This window comes from Peromyscus californicus, unplaced genomic scaffold (assembly GCF_007827085.1).
Source record: "Peromyscus californicus insignis strain IS unplaced genomic scaffold, ASM782708v3 Scaffold_1__1_contigs__length_55948999, whole genome shotgun sequence".
Lineage (NCBI taxonomy): Eukaryota > Metazoa > Chordata > Mammalia > Rodentia > Cricetidae > Peromyscus > Peromyscus californicus.
The window spans coordinates 12,494,605-12,511,776 of NW_026294492.1; the positions used below are offsets into that span (position 1 = coordinate 12,494,605).

Here is a 17,172-nt window from a genome sequence, read left to right on the forward strand (position 1 = left end):
TTTGCTGAGCAGGCATGAGAACGTGAGTTCCAACTCCACGACCCGTGCATTAAAAAAGGTGGGCATTGGTGGTGCACGCTTGTAATCCCAGCATTGGGGAGGTGAAGGAGACAGGCAGATTTGGGGACTCACTAGCCAGCAGGCCTAGCTGAATTGTTGAGTTCCTTGTTTAATAAGGGACCCTGTCACAAAACATAAGATAGACAGTCATTGAAGAAGATACCCAAGGTTGTTGACCTTGGACCACATATATACACACACATGGAGACACACAGCTACATAGCTGTGCTGCCATGAGGCATTCAGGGAGGCTTTAGTGTATGCATGTGTTTCATATCTGAAGGACTTGAGAACATCTTCATCAGGAGCTATGTGATTGGTGTCACTTAGGACTTTATTTGTCCTTGAGTAACAATTTTTTTTGGGGTGTGGTAGTCCAAAGGACTGAGTCCAGACCCTGGTGAATGCTCGGCCAGCACTCCACCGCTGAGCCACACCTCCAGCCCTTGACTACGTTTTCTAAGGAAGAGTCCAGGCTTAGCGAGGTTTCAGTGGAAGAGGACAGGTGGTTGCTATTAAAACAAAACCCTTCCGGAGACAGGACGGGACGTGGTGCTTTTGTGTTCCTGTGATGCCAGCTCTGCTGTGTCCGATCTGCCCATGGCATCGCTGGTTCACTGTGGTGCGCTTCAAAATACTGTCTTTCATTTTCATCATCTCCAGGTTATGTGAAGCCGTGACCGTGTGGTGATTTATTACCAGCGTCACGAATCTAAACACTGCTTATTTCCATTTATCACGTGCCAGGTAGAGTCTGTGTGATGATTTTATCAACCAGTTTCTCCCTGGCTACAAAATGCCCAGTGTGTTTTCATTGGTTTTATTCCCTATTATTGATTTTTCATTTACTTGTTTGTATTTGTTTTGTAACACACTTGATTCAATGACGTGTGCGTGCGTGCGTGCGTGTGTGTGTGTGTGTATGTGTGTGTGTATGTGTATGTGTGTATGTGCGTGTGTGTAGTATTACAATTGACTTGTCTTTGATGAAGGGAAAATGTGTTTCCCATTGCAGTACCTGATATAAGTAAGTTGTTTTGTTTTTTGTTTGTTTTTTTTCTACTTCAAGTTGTGGCCATAATTTCAAAAGCACATTGGTGGTGGTTTTTTTCTTCTTTTTTTTTCTCTCATTTAACGCAATGGGCAAGAGAACTTTAAAATTTTAACTTGGAATGGCAGCAGCTTATGGCCAACCTGTGTGAAAAGTGCCAGTTAACCAATAATTTTTGTCCATTGATTCAGCAAGTAAATTTTAAGAACCGCCGGGCGGTGGTGGCGCACGCCTTTAATCCCAGCACTCGGGAGGCAGAGCCAGGCGGATCTCTGTGAGTTCGAGGCCAGCCTGGATTACCAAGTGAGTTCCAGGAAAGGCGCAAAGCTACACAGAGAAACCCTGTCTCGAAAAACCAAAAAAAAAAAAAAAAAAAAAAAAAATTTTAAGAACCTATTATGTGTCAGGCCAGGGTGTAGGCACTTGTACTGTGGTGCATACAGGAGACTAAGAACTCTAATAAGCAAGATAAAGAAATAGGAAACACGTGTTTCTAAGTGTATGTATATATATTATAATTTTTGTTTCATTACATTTTTAGTTATTTAGTGTGTGTATGCATGCATTTGACACACACCCGCACATGTGTGCCATGGCTTGTGTGTGGAGACCAGAGGACAACTTGTGGGAATTGGTTCTTTTTTCCACAACATGGGCTCCAGGGATGGAATTCAGGTTTTTATGTTTGGCAGCAGGCACCTTTACCTGTGGAGCCATCGAGCCAGCCTGATTTCTAAGTATATTTTAAGGACTGACAAATGTTAATGATTAAAAATAAGCCAGGGAGAGAAATGGGAGTTTGAGGAGATACTGATGCTTTATTTTATTTTTATTTATTTATCTATTTTTTTTCACTTAATTTTTTTTTTTGTGTGTGTGTGTATATGTGTGTATGGGTGTCTTGCGTGCATGTGCGTCTGTCTATCAGGTATGTGCCTGGTGCCCAAGGACACCAGAAGAGGGCATTGGAACCCCTGGAGCTGGAGTTACAGATAGTTGTGAGCTGCCCTGTGGGTGCTAGGAATGAAACCGGGTCCTCTGGAAGAGCAGCCGGTGCCCTTAACCCTTGGCCATTTCTCCAGCGCTAGGTAGTGAGATTTTAGATAGGATGAGCTGAAGAAGTCTCACCAAGGTCACATCATTGAACTATCGACCTGAAGGAAGTAAGGAAGCAAGCCTAGACTGCAACTGTGACTAGAGCATTCTGGGAAGAGACCAGCTAGTGCAAAGGCCCCGAGGCAGGCAAACACCTCACTGGTGTGAATAAGGATGATCAGGAAGAGGCTTGTGGGTAAAAGCTGGAGGAGCTAAGCAAACAAAGAGAACAGCAGAGGGAACTTTGGCTTTAATTCTAAGATGGGAGCCAATGGAGGTTGACACAAGAGCAGGAAGATGTGACTTACTCATCAGAGTCAAGGAGTTCACAAACCCTTTTTTTGTGCCATGGGCCCTTGTGGCCACCAGAGAAGCCATGGACCATTTTCCGGAACAGTGTTTTAAAACGCGAAACAGAAAATCCACAGGGCGTAAAGGACTCGTGGCCCTACTGAAATGCGTTTATTATCAAAATACTAAAACCAATTTATGATTAAGTCACATATGTGCTTCTTTATGAAATCATTATAGAAGACGTAGGAGTCGGTATGTAATGACTGTGAATTCAAAGTAATTATGAGCCTAAGAGGTATTTCGTGGAGTCCGAAACATCTATCTTTGCAGGCGCCATATTGTTGATGCTACCCCAACCCTGTTTTAATGGAAGGAATCGCTCAGTTTCAGTTGGTGTTAGTAAAAGTCAGGGTACACCCCTTCGAAGATTCCTCTGCAGGCCCATGTGCTGCCTTTTGTGGAGAGAGGAGACTATGAAAAGAGGAATGGATTACTGAAACTAGTTCATGTTTTTGTTCCTGCATGCATTTTTGATGACTCTCCTAGAATTCGCTATTGGCCATCTCAGCTCCCAGGAATTCCTGTGGACTGAGGTGCCCAAGGGCACTTTCCGTTCTAGACATCTAAGGAACAGCACTTATGCCTGGAGATTTTTTTTTTTTGCCATTTCTGACTTGTTTCTTTTTTTTTTTTTTTTTTTTTTGGTTTTTCGAGACAGGGTTTCTCTGTGTAGCTTTGCGCCTTTTCCTGGAACTCGCTCTGTAGACCAGGCTGGCCTCGAACTCACAGAGATCCGCCTGGCTCTGCCTCCCGAGTGCTGGGATTAAAGGCGTGCGCCACCACCGCCCGGCCTGACTTGTTTCTTTTTTTTTTTTTTTGGGTTTTTCGAGACAGGGTTTCTCTGTGTAGCTTTGCGCCTTTCCTGGATCTCGCGCTGTAGACCAGGCTGGCCTCGAACTCACAGAGATCCTGCCTGCCTCTGCCTCCCGAGTGCTGGGATTAAAGGCGTGCGCCACCACCGCCCCCTGACTTGTTTCTTTTTTTTTTATTTTTATTTTTTTTGGTTTTTCGAGACAGGGTTTCTCTGTGTAGCTTTGCGCCTTTCCTGGAACTCACTTGGTAGCTCAGGCTGGCCTCGAACTCACAGAGATCCGCCTGGCTCTGCCTCCCGAGTGCTGGGATTAAAGGCGTGCGCCACCACCGCCCGGCCTGACTTGTTTCTTATGGAACAAGTTTCTTATAAAAATTTCTGGAGGTCTGCATTGTGGACTCCTTGTTTCAAGGGAGTCTGTATGCTACAGGTAACCCAGTTCCTTCTCGCTGGGTCACCCTAGCTCAAGAAAGGGGTGACCCACACAGGGGTGGAGATCTTTGAACATTTTAAGAAGAAAAACTGTGTCAGTGTCTCGAGTTCATGGCTCTGCTGTGGTTCAACCCCATGCTTTCCTGCTCTTCATACCCACCGCAGGATTTCCTCTGCCCTTATTTGGCATAAGCTTCCTCCTCTATTTGGAACTGCCTTCTATCCTGTGTCCTGTGATCACATCTGCTGTACCCCTCAAGGTTTGGCTCCAACGCTCTCACCCCCTCTGAACTGACAGGCACCTACCTTCTACGGCAGTTCCTATTTACCTGTTTTCTTCGTAATTTTCTCCTATGAGCTCCCAGGGCAAGCTCTTCACATTGCCTTTTGCTCTCTGTCTTCCCAGGTAGCCCCTGGGGTCAAGCAGCTTTCAGTGAATTAAGGCAGCTCGAGATTTTGCCTCAGGACACAGGGACACCCCCAGCTGATGATTCCACCACAGGCGAGCCTGTAAGTTCCCTTCCTGCTGTAAATCCCTCTCATGTCTGGGTCTCTTTCCCTTCCTGCTCAACTGCCGACCCAGGCTGCTTGTGCACTTTTATCTTTCCATGTTGATATAACTGTCTCCTAAGTATTTTCTAAGACTTAACACACTTCAAGAAATTTACACAACATTGACAAATGCAGAGTCGAAAGCGAGAGTCACGCGTAATTCTATCACACAGAAAAAATGCACACGTCATGTTGGTGTATGTTATTACAGATCTTTTTTTTTCACTCTATTATCAACTCAGGCATATTTTACAAGCAGGACCATGCCATGCAGTGCATCATCGCCTGACGTTTCAGACCAGGCCTATTGTATTAGTGGTTAGGAGAATGACTTTAGAGCATTGCTTGAGTTCAAATCGCGGAGACATGATGGAGTAGTTGTTGACTCTTGGGCTGGTTTTTTAGCTCTATTGGTAGAGTGACTTCCTAGCAAGCGCCGGCCCTGGGTTCAGTGCTCAGTGTGTGATAAGCCGGGGTATGGTGGTGCATGTCTGGAACATCGACACTCTAGTGCAGGTCAGGAGGATCCGAAGTTGGAAGCTAGACAGTGAGTTTAAAGGCCAGCCTCAACCTTTATGAGACCTTTTTTTCTTTTTTGTTTTTTGAGACAGGGTTTCTCAGTCTAGTTTTGATGCCTGTCCTGGATCTCGCTCTGTAGACCAGGCTGGCCTTGAACTCACAGAGATCCATCTGCCTCCTGAGTTCTGGGATTAAAGGCGTGCGCCGCCCCCGCCGCCCCCGCCGCCGCCGCCGCCGCCGCCGCCGCCGCCGCCGCCACCACCACCCCTCCTCCTTTTTCTTCCTTAAGTAGTCACTGACTCAGTTGTTTCTTGGTTCACCAGTTTCCCCACCTGTAAAACGAATGCAGAAATCCCACTGTTCAGAGGCCGCGTGTCTTGGTGCGCATATGCCTATAATGCCAGTATTTGGGAGGTTGAGGTAGGAACATTATAAGTTCAAGGCCAGACTGGAATTCAGAGTGGGCTGAAGACCAGCCAGGGTTAGATATTGAGATCCTGTTTTAGGAAACTAAGAAGCTGAAACTCAAAACCAAGATAGGAACGTGATAGAGAGTAAATGAGCCCAGAATGGAAGGCCAGCGAGCAGGGCCCACCTGATCCCAGAGGCTGCTGCTCTGCTTCTCCCGGTGAGTTTCACTGGTGCAGAGAGCGCCACTCTGTGGCTACCTCTAGGATGTATAGGGTCTCCCCGTTTGGTGGCTCTTGGTACAAACTTGTGAATAATTAATGATGCATTGGACATCTTCTTGCATGCGTCTTTAAGACTTTTTATAATTTATTTCCTTAGGATACTGTGGAAATGTGAACGGTGGGCCTTGTGGCTACGATGCCCTCAGGAAAGGTTTTCCTAGGACCGGTTTACACACTGCTATCACCTTTGTGTGAAACCGTTCCTCTGCATCCCGAGAAGCCGTTGGCTTTTCCTTCCTCTGTTCATCAGAGCTTCAGCGCAGTCGCTTGTCATTCATATCACGGAAAGGGAGAGAGATAAGGCTGTCCAAGATCTCAGCCCCCCAAAATGGGCCATTTTACCTTCCTGCCTGCAGTGGGAACCTTTTTTTTTTTTTTTTTTTCAGTCACCCTGGGCAAGGTTGATTACATCAAGCTAGGAGAGTTCCTTCCTGGGGCTGGTGGAAGGGTGGCAGTCACGTGGATCACTCCGAGTGACTTGAGAGCCCTGTTAATACTCAGCGGTGACTGACTGGGGTCAGTGACTGTGTGATGCTCTTATCTATGTGGGCATACCTCCCCAGGCAGCTTCTGGCCTGCTTGTCTCTGCTTTTCTGTCACAGGTTGTCTTGGGAAGGTGACTCAGCTGTGTGCCTGCTGCTCTTCTATCCCACAGGGGAGGTTGTCTGGAAACAGAACCCGAGGAGGGGAAGGCGGTGTTTAGTTACACATGCTCCAGGCCTTGGGGACTGATGGAGATGCTCTCATATCTACTCTTTCCAGGTACTCGAGAGAGAAACAGAACTTTGACTGCTCTCTCAAGTACAATTTAGAGACTTCACTTTAGGAAGCACTAACCAGGCTACTCACTGAAAACCAGAACGTCTATAAATTTATTTTTAATCCTTGCATATATTAGAACCTGAGAAGCTTTCATTTTCCTTCTGGGGCTGATTGAAGTTTTAAAAAAAAATCATGTGAATTCAAGGATTTTTTTTTTGTATTAAAGTACTTGTTGAAATTTGATAATTTGCAGGAAGTATGTAGTTCAGGGTTATTAATGGTAATCCACCGTCAGCATCGACTGGAAGGTGTATTCTTCTGATGGCTTTGGATTATAGGATTTAAATATCAGTACAATTCTCCTAGCACAGTAAATCCAATTATGGAAGCCTGATTGTGATATTTTAATATTATTGGAGCAAAACACTGGATGAAAATTCTCATTAGTTAAGCAAGACACAGGCAGGATGGAATTTCATCTTCCATTATTATTCCTATAATTTTGTTACCCTCAGGTTTTATTAAAAATTGGTATGTGAGATTGATGGGTAGTGGCAAGGCCACAAAACTGACATGCATTTGCATTTTTTTCTCCTCCAAGATATTCATTGAGTTTCTACAGGGTGAGAGCTTTGGCCAGGCGTGGGTGTATTCAGTAGGAGCAGTATTATTGCAGAAAGCAGATTATAAACATGAAGCCACACGAATATATGTGCATGGTATGTCGTCTTAGGAAACACAAGACAGATTATCATAGGGAAGAACCTCTATCCTTATACTCAAGTCACGTGACACATACTTTGATAGTTAAGAAAAGGTTAGATTTGCTTTGTGCATGTGTATGTTTGCTATGTGTATGTGCATTCGTGTGTGTGTGTGTGTGTGTGTGTGTGTGTGTGTGTGTATGTGTGTATGCACATGTATACATATATGCTTGAGTGTGGGTGCACGAGCATTTGTATGAATACGTGACAGAGGGTGGAAGCCAATGTTAGATGTTATTCTTAACCATTCACCACCTTATTATTTTTTTAAACATCATTTCTTTATTGGGGAATTTCACATCATGCACTCCAATCCTCCTCATTTTCCCAGTCCCTCCATATCCTCCCTTTACCCCCATAGCATCCCCCACAAAGAAAATAAAAAATTTAATTAAAAGCAAAACCAACCAACCAGACAAACACACTTTACTCCATCTTAACTACCTTTCCTACACCTCTTCACTGTCTTAGCGGCACTGGGAGTTGTGGTGTGTCATGCAGTATACCCTGCTGTTCACTCAGCTTTACTTGCAAATGTTAATTGTGTAATGTATTGTTGATCAGGTTCAAGGCCTCTGGCTTCTGGTACACCATCAATAATGGATCCTCACAGAACTCCTCTCAGACAGCCTGCTGTTGCCCCGAGTTGTGGAGATCCTGTAGCTGTGGTTCCACAGGGCCAGTCCCTTCATGTGCTCCCGAAGGTCAAAGTCCTGGATGTGGGTCTGGGTGATAGCTAATTGGGTCATTCCAGGCTGCTGGGACTGCACCCCCTTCCCAAGTGAGAGGCGGAGCTAGCTCTTCTACAAGTGTGGCATCCATCATAGCCAGCTCTCCTGCTCCTGTGGTGAGGGGTGGGGCCAGCTCTTCAGCTGCAATGGCCAGTGAGGGGCAGGGCTTAGTTTCCAGGGCCATTGAAGGGCAATGCCAGGTCAGCAGGACCCTCAGATTTCAACATGCATGGTTCCTATGGTCCTCCGTAGTAACATGGGCAATGGAGATCGACACAGATGCAGCTGCGCAGGACCACAGGCACACACAGAGCCCTTGGCTGCAGCTCAGGCCAGGATGTCACCATGGCTCTAGTGGCAGTGCTGGCCACCCAGATCAGTATGGCTCCATCAGCAGCAGCATGACCCTGTGACACCAACATGGTCTCAGGTGACTGACCAGACCCGGGTATCCACACAGCCCTCAGTAGTAGCAGGAGCCATGGACATCAGTTCAGATCCTGGTTGTGTTATCACCTTAGTTTTTTGAGATTGGGTCTCTCACGGAACCTGGAACTCACCTATTTGGCTAGGCTGGCTGGCCTGTGATCTCCAGGGATCTGCCTGTCTCTGCCTCCCCATGGCTGGGATTATAGGTATATGTCATTCATGACTGGCTTTTATGTGCATGTTTGGGGTCCAAACCTAGGCCCTCATGCTTGTGTGGCAAGTACTTTACCTACTAAGGCCATCTTCCCAGCCCCTAATGTTGCTCTTATCTTTCCTTATTTTTAAGGTTTTTGTTGACTGACATCATGGTATGAAATGATGTGACTGATTCTAAAGGAATAAGTATTGGAGGACAATCCTTGGATCATGTCCTCAGGGAAGCATCACTGCATGCTCAGCTGCAAACAGGGGTCTGAACCTGTATTTCATTTGCAGAACTCTGGTCTCAACTAGAGATAATTTTGCTTCCTAACCCGAACACTTGACAGGGGCTGAAGACATTTAAAAGAATCTCTTATTGGGTTTTTAAAAACTAATTTATTTATTTATTTGTGTGTGTGTGTGTGTGTGTGTGTGTGTGTGTGTGTGTGTGTGTGTGTACATGCATATGCCATGGTGTGCTTGTGGTCAGAGGACAACTTGTGGGAATTGGTTCTCTCCTTCTTGTGTGGTCGCCAGGAATTGAACTCAGGTCTTTGGCCTTGATGACAAATGCCTTTTGCTACTATAAATATCTTGCCAGCTCTGGAGAGATCTCTGATTGTCATAACCTTGGTACATAGTTGCTGGGGCCTATTGATACCACTAAATACCCCAAAATCTGTGGGGCACTCCCAAAGAAGCAATCACCCTGCCCTGTAGCGCAGCAGTTCCAAGGTGGAGACGTCTACTGTGGAAGTTTGTAAGATCAAGATATCTCCAGGGAAGTTGTCGGGACCAGGAGTAGGTACCATTTCCCAGGTTCTCATCACAGATTGAGGTCAGCTGTGTAACTTCAGAAACTCATTTCCTGGTATCAAAAAACGGATCAAACTTTGCTGGCTAGTTTTATATTAACTTGGCATAAGCTAGAGTCCTCTGAAACGAGGAAAAATGAAAATGCCTCCATAAGATCCAGCTGCGGGGCATTTTCTTAATTAGTGATTGATGGGGGAGGGCCCAGTCCTCTGTGGGTGGTGCCATCTCTGAGCAGGTGGTCCTGGGTTCTTTAAGAAAGCAGGCTGAAAGCCAGACGGTGGTGGTGCATACCTTTAATCCCAGCACTCGGGAGGCAGAGTCAGGCGGATGTGAGTTCAAGGCCAGCCTAGTCTACAGAGCGAGATCCAGGACAAGCACCAAAACTACAGAGAAACCCTGTCTCAAAAAACAAAACAAAACAAACAAACAAACAAAAAAACAAAACAAAAAAAAAGAAAGAAAGCAGTCTGAACAAGCCATGAGGAGCAAGCCAGTAAGCAGCACCCCTCCATGGCCTCTGCATCAGCTCCTGTCTCCAGGTTCCTGCTCTGTTTGAGTTCCTGTCCTGACTTCCTGTAGTGATAGATTATGATGTGGAAGTGTAAGCCAAATAAACCCTCTCCTCTCTGAATTGCTCACAGTCATGATATTTAATCACAGCAACAGAAACCCTAAGACACAGACTTACATCAAAACTCGCAGGAATCTGTAAATAAGCCTCTTTCCACTTTACTAAGTTCTATGCATTGATAAATCACAAGGGTAGAGATGTGTTACTTGTTGGCAAGGTGCCTGGCTCTCTAGTTACGAGGAAGTGCCTCCTTGGAGCCTGGAGTCAGTGCAAGGGAGGTTTTGGGAGTGTTTAAGAATACGGAACCATGCCGGGCGGTGGTGGCGCAAGCCTTTAATCCCAGCACTCGGGAGGCAGAGCCAGGTGGATCTCTGTGAGTTCGAGGCCAGCCTGGTCTCCAAAGCGAGTTCCAGGAAAGGCGCAAAGCTACACAGAGAAACCCTGTCTCGAAAAACCAAAAAAAAAAAAAAAAAAAACCTCTGAGGGCTTGACCTTTGACCTTTGATCTGGCCTTAAGATGCTGACTTAAGATGGGCTGACTGCCCGGGATAAGATGATTTCATTTGCGTTTCCTGTGCTGGGATAGGTCTTGGCAGCCGCTTGGTCCTTCCCAGTTTCCTCCTCTGCCCCTGACCAGCTGCCCTTCATTACCTATATCGATTTTTCCCCCCTCTCATTTACTCTTTAATTTTGTTGGCTTGGGAGAGGGAAATCGGTTTGAACAAAAACTTGTGAAGCACCACTGTATGACAGCGATAATTAATACGAAGATGGCTAGTGGGACCCTGTACCTAAGTGGCAGTGTCCTCCGTCTAGATAACACTTCAGAAGAACGTGGTGTGACAGTGATGGGGACATACAGAATTGTGTGCGGGTACAGAGGACACAGGCCAGGACTGTAATGCCATTAGGAGGAGCTTCTTTGATTTACCCGGTACAATTTTACAGTTTTAAAGATCACCCCATATTGATTGCAAGGGTCAGGGAAGCCGTAGCCATTCCTGTGCACTGTTAGCAATCCATTTCCTTTCCCCCGGCCTCGGTTCCAAGATTGAACGTCAGGTGTCTGGATGATGGAAGCATCTGCTACCTCACTTACTCTTCACCTTTTCCCTCAATGATGGAGGCTGTCATTGTGTACGTTTTTTGAACGCCATGGTGAACTCACCAGGAAAGATAGCCAGGCTGGAGGAACTGGCGAAGATAATTCAGTTATTGCAAAAAGAGGAATTCTGCAGAGAGACGAAGGCCTTGAGGGAGTGTGGTGAGTTTCTGCCAGGATTAAGCTGAATCACAAAGTCAGAAACCTGTTCGGTGCTACACTACTACTGACGATCCCTCTGTTTGAACCGATCAACCCTGACGACCTTGGTAGGCACATGTAGAAACGAACATCGGATGGGGCTGTGAAACAGGAAGAGGAGAACACTTTGGATGTCCACACTTCCTTCTCCTAAGTCTGATGCTTTGGGTGATGTTTGTCTCACGTCCCCCAGTCCTTCCTCAACCTTCCCTGATGATAAAACTAGATAACTTTCATTTTCGCAGTAAGTGAGATGAGCCTTGGTCCTGCAACTTCTTGGGTGTGGAACTGTGGGCAGATAGCATCTTTGGGTCTGGGTATCCCACCTCTGAATTGAGAATAATACCTGGCATACTCCGTGGTTGAAGGTTGCGGAGATGTTTGTAAAAGTCATACAAATGTACCTAGCATGGTGTGGGGGATCCAGAAAATGCTAGTTATCATTTTTTTGTTGGGTTTATTTAGAACACAAATGATCTTGCAGTGGTATGGATTGGTATAAATTCGTAACTACTATTGACTGGTATTATACTTGTTTTGGAAATCAAAGGGTTAATGCGTGCACACGTGTGTGTGTGTGTGTGTGTGTGTGTGTGTGTGTGTGTGTGTGTGTGTGTATGTGTGTGTAGGCAGGAAGACCACTTGGGGTATCATCTGACCAATGCAGTCTACTTCTTTTGAGGCAGAGTCTCTTATTGGCTGGCGGGCCATTGGTCCCCAGGGATCTTCCCATCTCAGCCTGCTGGGACTACAAAGATGTGATGCCACATCCTGCATTTTTATGTGGTCTCTAGAGATCAAACTCAGGTCCTCAGGCTTTTGACGGAAGCGACTTTACCCACTGGGCCATCTTCCTAGTTCCCACCATTCGACAGTGGTCAAGGTGATGGAAAAATCTAGTAAGGCTCAGGAATTTTGAGTTTAGGTGGCAGGGAGGAAGTGGCTGTTTGGGTTGTCATTTATTCATGACACAGCGACTGCAGGCCTCCCTGAGTACAGTTTTGTGTTTAGAGGACACACTTGCGTGTATCCTCACCATGTCTATGTCCCTGGGTCAGCCCTGACCCTTCTGTGCTGAGCCAAAGCAATGAACTTCAGTACTCAGTACTCTTTATTTTCTTCCTTCAGTAATGAGCATAGCGATACCAAAGCTGTTCGGGCTTAATTATCTCCCGGTTAACTTTCTCTTAAAGGATGTTGCAGTTTGAAAGGTATCTGAGAGGAAAGATTAGAGGCACTGTAGCATTTCTGCCTGTGCTCGGGAGGCGAATGTCTAAGGTACTGCTGGGAGGCACTGAAGAGGAGGAGGGAGAGGAAGAATCGGAGACTGAGGGGCCGGAGGAGGACACAGGAGCCTTTAATGTCTGAAATCCTGTTCTTCATCCTTATAAAGAGACTTCTCTGCTTTTCTATCAAGAGTTCCACTCACCTGAGATGTTGAGCTTGCATGGAACCTCATGTCCCTTCTGGATCATTCTCATGACCGTCTGTTAGGAGTGGAAATTTACCCCCACAGAGTGTCAGGATGTGCTCTGTCCCTGTTGGGGCCAACTTGTACACCATGTTCCTCCCTGGCTCTGCCTGCACTGACCCCAGGACATTGTTCAGACATGTTTGTTTTCACATGTTTGCTTGGGTTAGGGCTTGTGAGCTCTTGGGGTGTTGGAGTAGCTGCTGTGTGCTATGTGAGGTCCCAGGGCCTTAGAAGATCTTCAACCACACTGAGTGTTCGCTTAATGACTGGTGTAGCCACAGACACTTCCTGCCTGTCTTCTGTTCAACATCAATATTTTCTTCTTCTCCATCACTACCCCCTCCTCCTTTTGGCTGGTGTTGATTGGAAAACATGAAAAAATAAGTAAAAATAGAGGGATAGATGTTTGAATGCCAGCATGGACCTATAGGAATATGTCAACATGAGGCAAGACTTACTTGGTTGGGATTTTTTTTTTTTTTGCTTTTTTTAACTTGAGAGAGAGAGAGAGAGAGAGAGAGAGAGAGAGAGAGAGAGAGAGAGAGAGAGAGCGCACAGTGTTATCTTTTGTTTGTTTTGACATAAACCTAACCCCCTAGTCCATGCAGGAACATTCTCATGTTTGTGGGGAACTCTGCATTAGGATCCAAAATCATCTCTGATCTGTGACATATAGCAATGTACAAATAAAGAGGAATTGAATTTGGCCAGCCCTTGAAATCTATTGATTTCAAACTGTAGCCGTGGAATTAATTCTATTAGAGCAGTAACCCCTATAAATTTGCCTCCGAAATGGATTGAAGTATATTCATTTCGAACTTTATAGCATATCCTCAATGGATCGGCTAGGAGAATAACTCTCTTATAAGCAGCTGTGTGGGAAGTGAGTGAGACCCAAACTCCAGTGCCCAGTTTATCTAGGATGTTTCACGGCCTGTGACAGATGTGATGCTCCAGATGTTCCGCTGTAGTCAAGTTCTAGGAGTCCTTAGTTTTATCTATGAGTTCAGGGGGAGCGATGGTTCCATCGTGGGAAAAGGCCAGTTCCTCCACCAAAGTTCCATGGGGCTTGAAGGTTTGTGTCTCATCAGGAAAACGTGCCGGGAGCACTGAGTTGGTGATGAAATGTCTTGGTTTTGTTTCCACCTTGGAGTGACAGCTTCCTGGTGCTTTCCTCTGCAGGTGGGCTTGACTTCCCAGCATCTGCTTTGGCTTGTGTGACCAGAGGACCACATTCTTCTCCTTTGAGTCGCTAAATGCCTGTGTGCACCCCATACTCCAGCCAGGGAAGACGGGAGAAGCTTCTTGGATGATGATGGACGTTCCACTGTGCAGGATGAGGGCAGAGTGTGTGACATCGCCACCACGAGGGTGAGTTGTCTTTCTGTATCAGTCTCTTTGACAGTTGTTGTCATCAGAGGAAGAGGAAAGTATTTTACATTATAGTGAAAAAGAGGACATCAACAGATGGGGGCGTTCTTCTCAGGGTAAAATCTGATGGGCAGTTGAAACAAGCAGGGTATAGGCCTGGGAAGGTTAGATCAGCTTGTGGTCATACCACAAGCCAGCTTTAAAAAGTTTTGGAGGTAGCTTAAGGTGCTTGCCTAGCATTCATGGAAGCCCTGGGTTTGATCCCCAGCACAGCATAAAAATCGGGCATGGCGGCACACTCCTGTGCTCCCAGCACTTGAGAACAGAGGCAAGAAGGTGAGAAGTTCAGTTATCCCTGGGTGTTTAGTGAGTCAGACGTCAGTGTGGCCTGGATGAGGCCCTGCCTCAGTGTCTTACATCAGAAAAAAAAAAAAAAAGTGCAAGTTAGTGGGTTATACACATTCCTTCCCCCTTCTCTCCGCTTTTCTTTTTTCTTTTCTTTCTTTCTTTCTTTTTTTTTTTTTTAAACATTTGCAGTTCAGACTTGAAGAAAGTTCACCGCTGCTCTTGCAGTAGGAGTCCTTTTATGTCCAGCTTAACATGGATGCCACAGAACTGGAATTGTCAGCTGTCTGGCTCAGGGCACAGTGTGCCCAGAAGCGCATTTCTCTGGAGCCGTATAATGTTTAAAGCCCAGTGCTTCAGCTCAGATCTCCTACATATAAATCAGAGTGTTGTTTCTCCGCGAACACTGATAAGTCTATCCTTTATCCCCCAAAGTACTGAAGTGCTGTGGAGTCTCTCCCTGTTTAACTGTGGAGAAGTCCTTTCAGTCCCCCAACTGTCCCTTTATTATTATTTTTTTAAAGATTTATTATATATACAGTGTTCTGTCTGCATATATTCCTGCAGGCCAGAAGAGGGCACCGTATCTCATTACAGATGGTTGTGAGCCACCATGTGGTTGCTGGGAATTGAACTCAGGACCTCTGGAAGAACAGTCAGTGCTCTAAACAGCTGAGCCATCTCTCCAACCCTGCCCCTTTACTTGCCTGACTTCACCATTTGGCCATCGGAGGCACTGAATTTTGCCATGCCTGGTCTAGATCTGCTATCACTTTTTTTTTCTTTTTCCGAGAACAGCAATAGCATTTGCTAATTCTTTCAAATAAAAATGAGTGTCTTTTACCAGACAAGGACAGGTCATTAACAAAAGAGCTATAGTGTAGAGAGGACAGATGAATGCTACAGATGGGCTAGACATTCCTTATTTGTGCAGAGTAAGGATCAAGTACAGAAAGCTCGACACTACCGTGTGACAAATGCTGATATAAAGTGGACACAAAGGGCTGTTGAAGTGGAACAGAGCAAGAGTCCGGGAGGAGGGAACTATGAGCTTGACCCAGTACATTCAAATTCTCTAGAACTCCTTCCCTGACGTGTCAGAACTCTACTGTTACAGACGTCTGTATGAGTGTCGGTCCATGCAAGACGGCTCAGGTGGAGAAGTGATTTTCATGTGCAGACTCTAGGTACTAGTGTATGTATATACGTAAACAAGTACACAAGTGGGTACGAGGAAACATGAAGGAAAGAAAACAAGAAAGGCTGAATATTACGGTAATGGGTACAAGTTATGAAAGAGTATGGTAAGCTAATTGTTTTTCTAGGTCTGATTCCATTGTGGAGTTTTTGTTTTCTGGTGGTGGGGATGGTTATAACGTTATTGTCTTCCATATCCGTTTTTAGAAATCAATCCCAAATGCTGTATGAGATTATCTATAAGTATGGTAGTGTATATTTGGAATACCATTAGGGCATTGGAGAGTTAGCTGTCTTTTATAATATCACACATCTAATTGCTACTTGACGTGCCTGTTTACATACATGTGTACTGCAGATATAATACATATGCAAATACAATGCAGATAAATCTATAATGCAACAATATGCATATATGCATTTGATTTGTTAGAACCAAGATCCATACAAAATGTGTAGACTGATTCTGTTTTTTGCTTCTCTTAATGATCTATGTCATATTTTTGTGTGTGTGTGGGTTCCTAGAGTCTCAATTTTGCTACTAGCATGTCACTGAATGTGTTATTCTGAAATCTCTTATTTTATTTTAATTGGGAGTTAAATCTAGACCAGGTTCAATGAAATTTAGGTCTGTGGGACTGTTTATAGACATCCATCAGGAGATGTTTTACCTTGTGTCTCTTGTTACATTGGGCATTGCTAAGGGGACAGACGATGTAACTCTGATCTATGTTAGGAAATATCTCTTTGATTTATTATCTGGCAGTCGTTAATGATCACTGTCTGGGTCTTTAAAAAGTTTCAATAGAAATAGAGTTATATCATTAAATCATTTTGCGCCTTCTTTTCCACCCTCTAGCCCTTCCCAACTATCCTCCCTTGTATCCCTCCCATGTTCCCCCTGCCACCCTTGAGTTGATAACTTCTTTCTCTTTGATTATTATTATATACATATACATATGTGTGTGTGTGCGCGCGCGTGCACGCGCGTGTGTGTATAAGCTCAGATGCACACACACACACAACCTGCTGAGTCCATTTTTATTGTTGGTGTGTATACAGTTTCAAGGCTGACCACTCTGCATTGGACAACCAACAAAGGGCTCATCCCTGGGAGAAGTTAATTCTCCTCTTCCCAGCAGACATTAGTTGCCTGTAGTTCTTTGTCTAGGGAAAGGATCCCATAAAATTCCCCTTGTCCATGTTAACAAGTCCACTGATATTGCCATTGTTCCAGTCCTTCTTATGCAGCCATTTCTAGGAGAGGCTTTTCCACAGCAGCCCTCCTGGTGTTCTGGCTCTTACAGTCTTTCCACCCCATCTTCCACAACGTTCCCCCAGCCATAGATGTAGGAGTGTGGTGTATTAGGACTGGGATCCCCATGATGTGCATCTTTTCATTGTCTCTAGCAGTGGTTTCCTGTGATGGTCTCCAGTTGCTGTAAAGAGAGGCTCCCTTGATGAGGGGTAGCAGCCACACTTACCTTTGGGTCTAAGGATAAAGATAAGATTATTGGACCAACAGAATTCCTAGGTCTTTCATTATAAGGTACTGACCAATAAGACCTATCAATTCTTCATTCATTAGGTGAAACTTATTAAAAGCAGTTTTACTGAAATATATTTCATATAACAAAATTTG

At 45.2% G+C, this 17,172-nt stretch overlaps 1 protein-coding gene across 7 annotated transcripts in view; it reads left to right on the forward strand.

Moving 5' to 3' along the window:
- Positions 1-17,172, forward strand: part of Kcns3 (potassium voltage-gated channel modifier subfamily S member 3) — a 47,333-nt gene that overhangs the window by 16,630 nt on the left and 13,531 nt on the right. For 5 of the 7 annotated variants that reach the window (XM_052745902.1, XM_052745901.1, XM_052745907.1 and 2 more), the window contains exon 2: positions 13,800-13,988. The gene's annotated coding sequence lies outside the window, so the exon portion shown is untranslated. Of the gene's footprint in view, positions 1-4,209; positions 4,314-13,799; positions 13,989-17,172 lie in introns of all 7 variants that reach the window. The other 2 variants (XM_052745906.1, XM_052745904.1) reach the window with 1 other exon arrangement.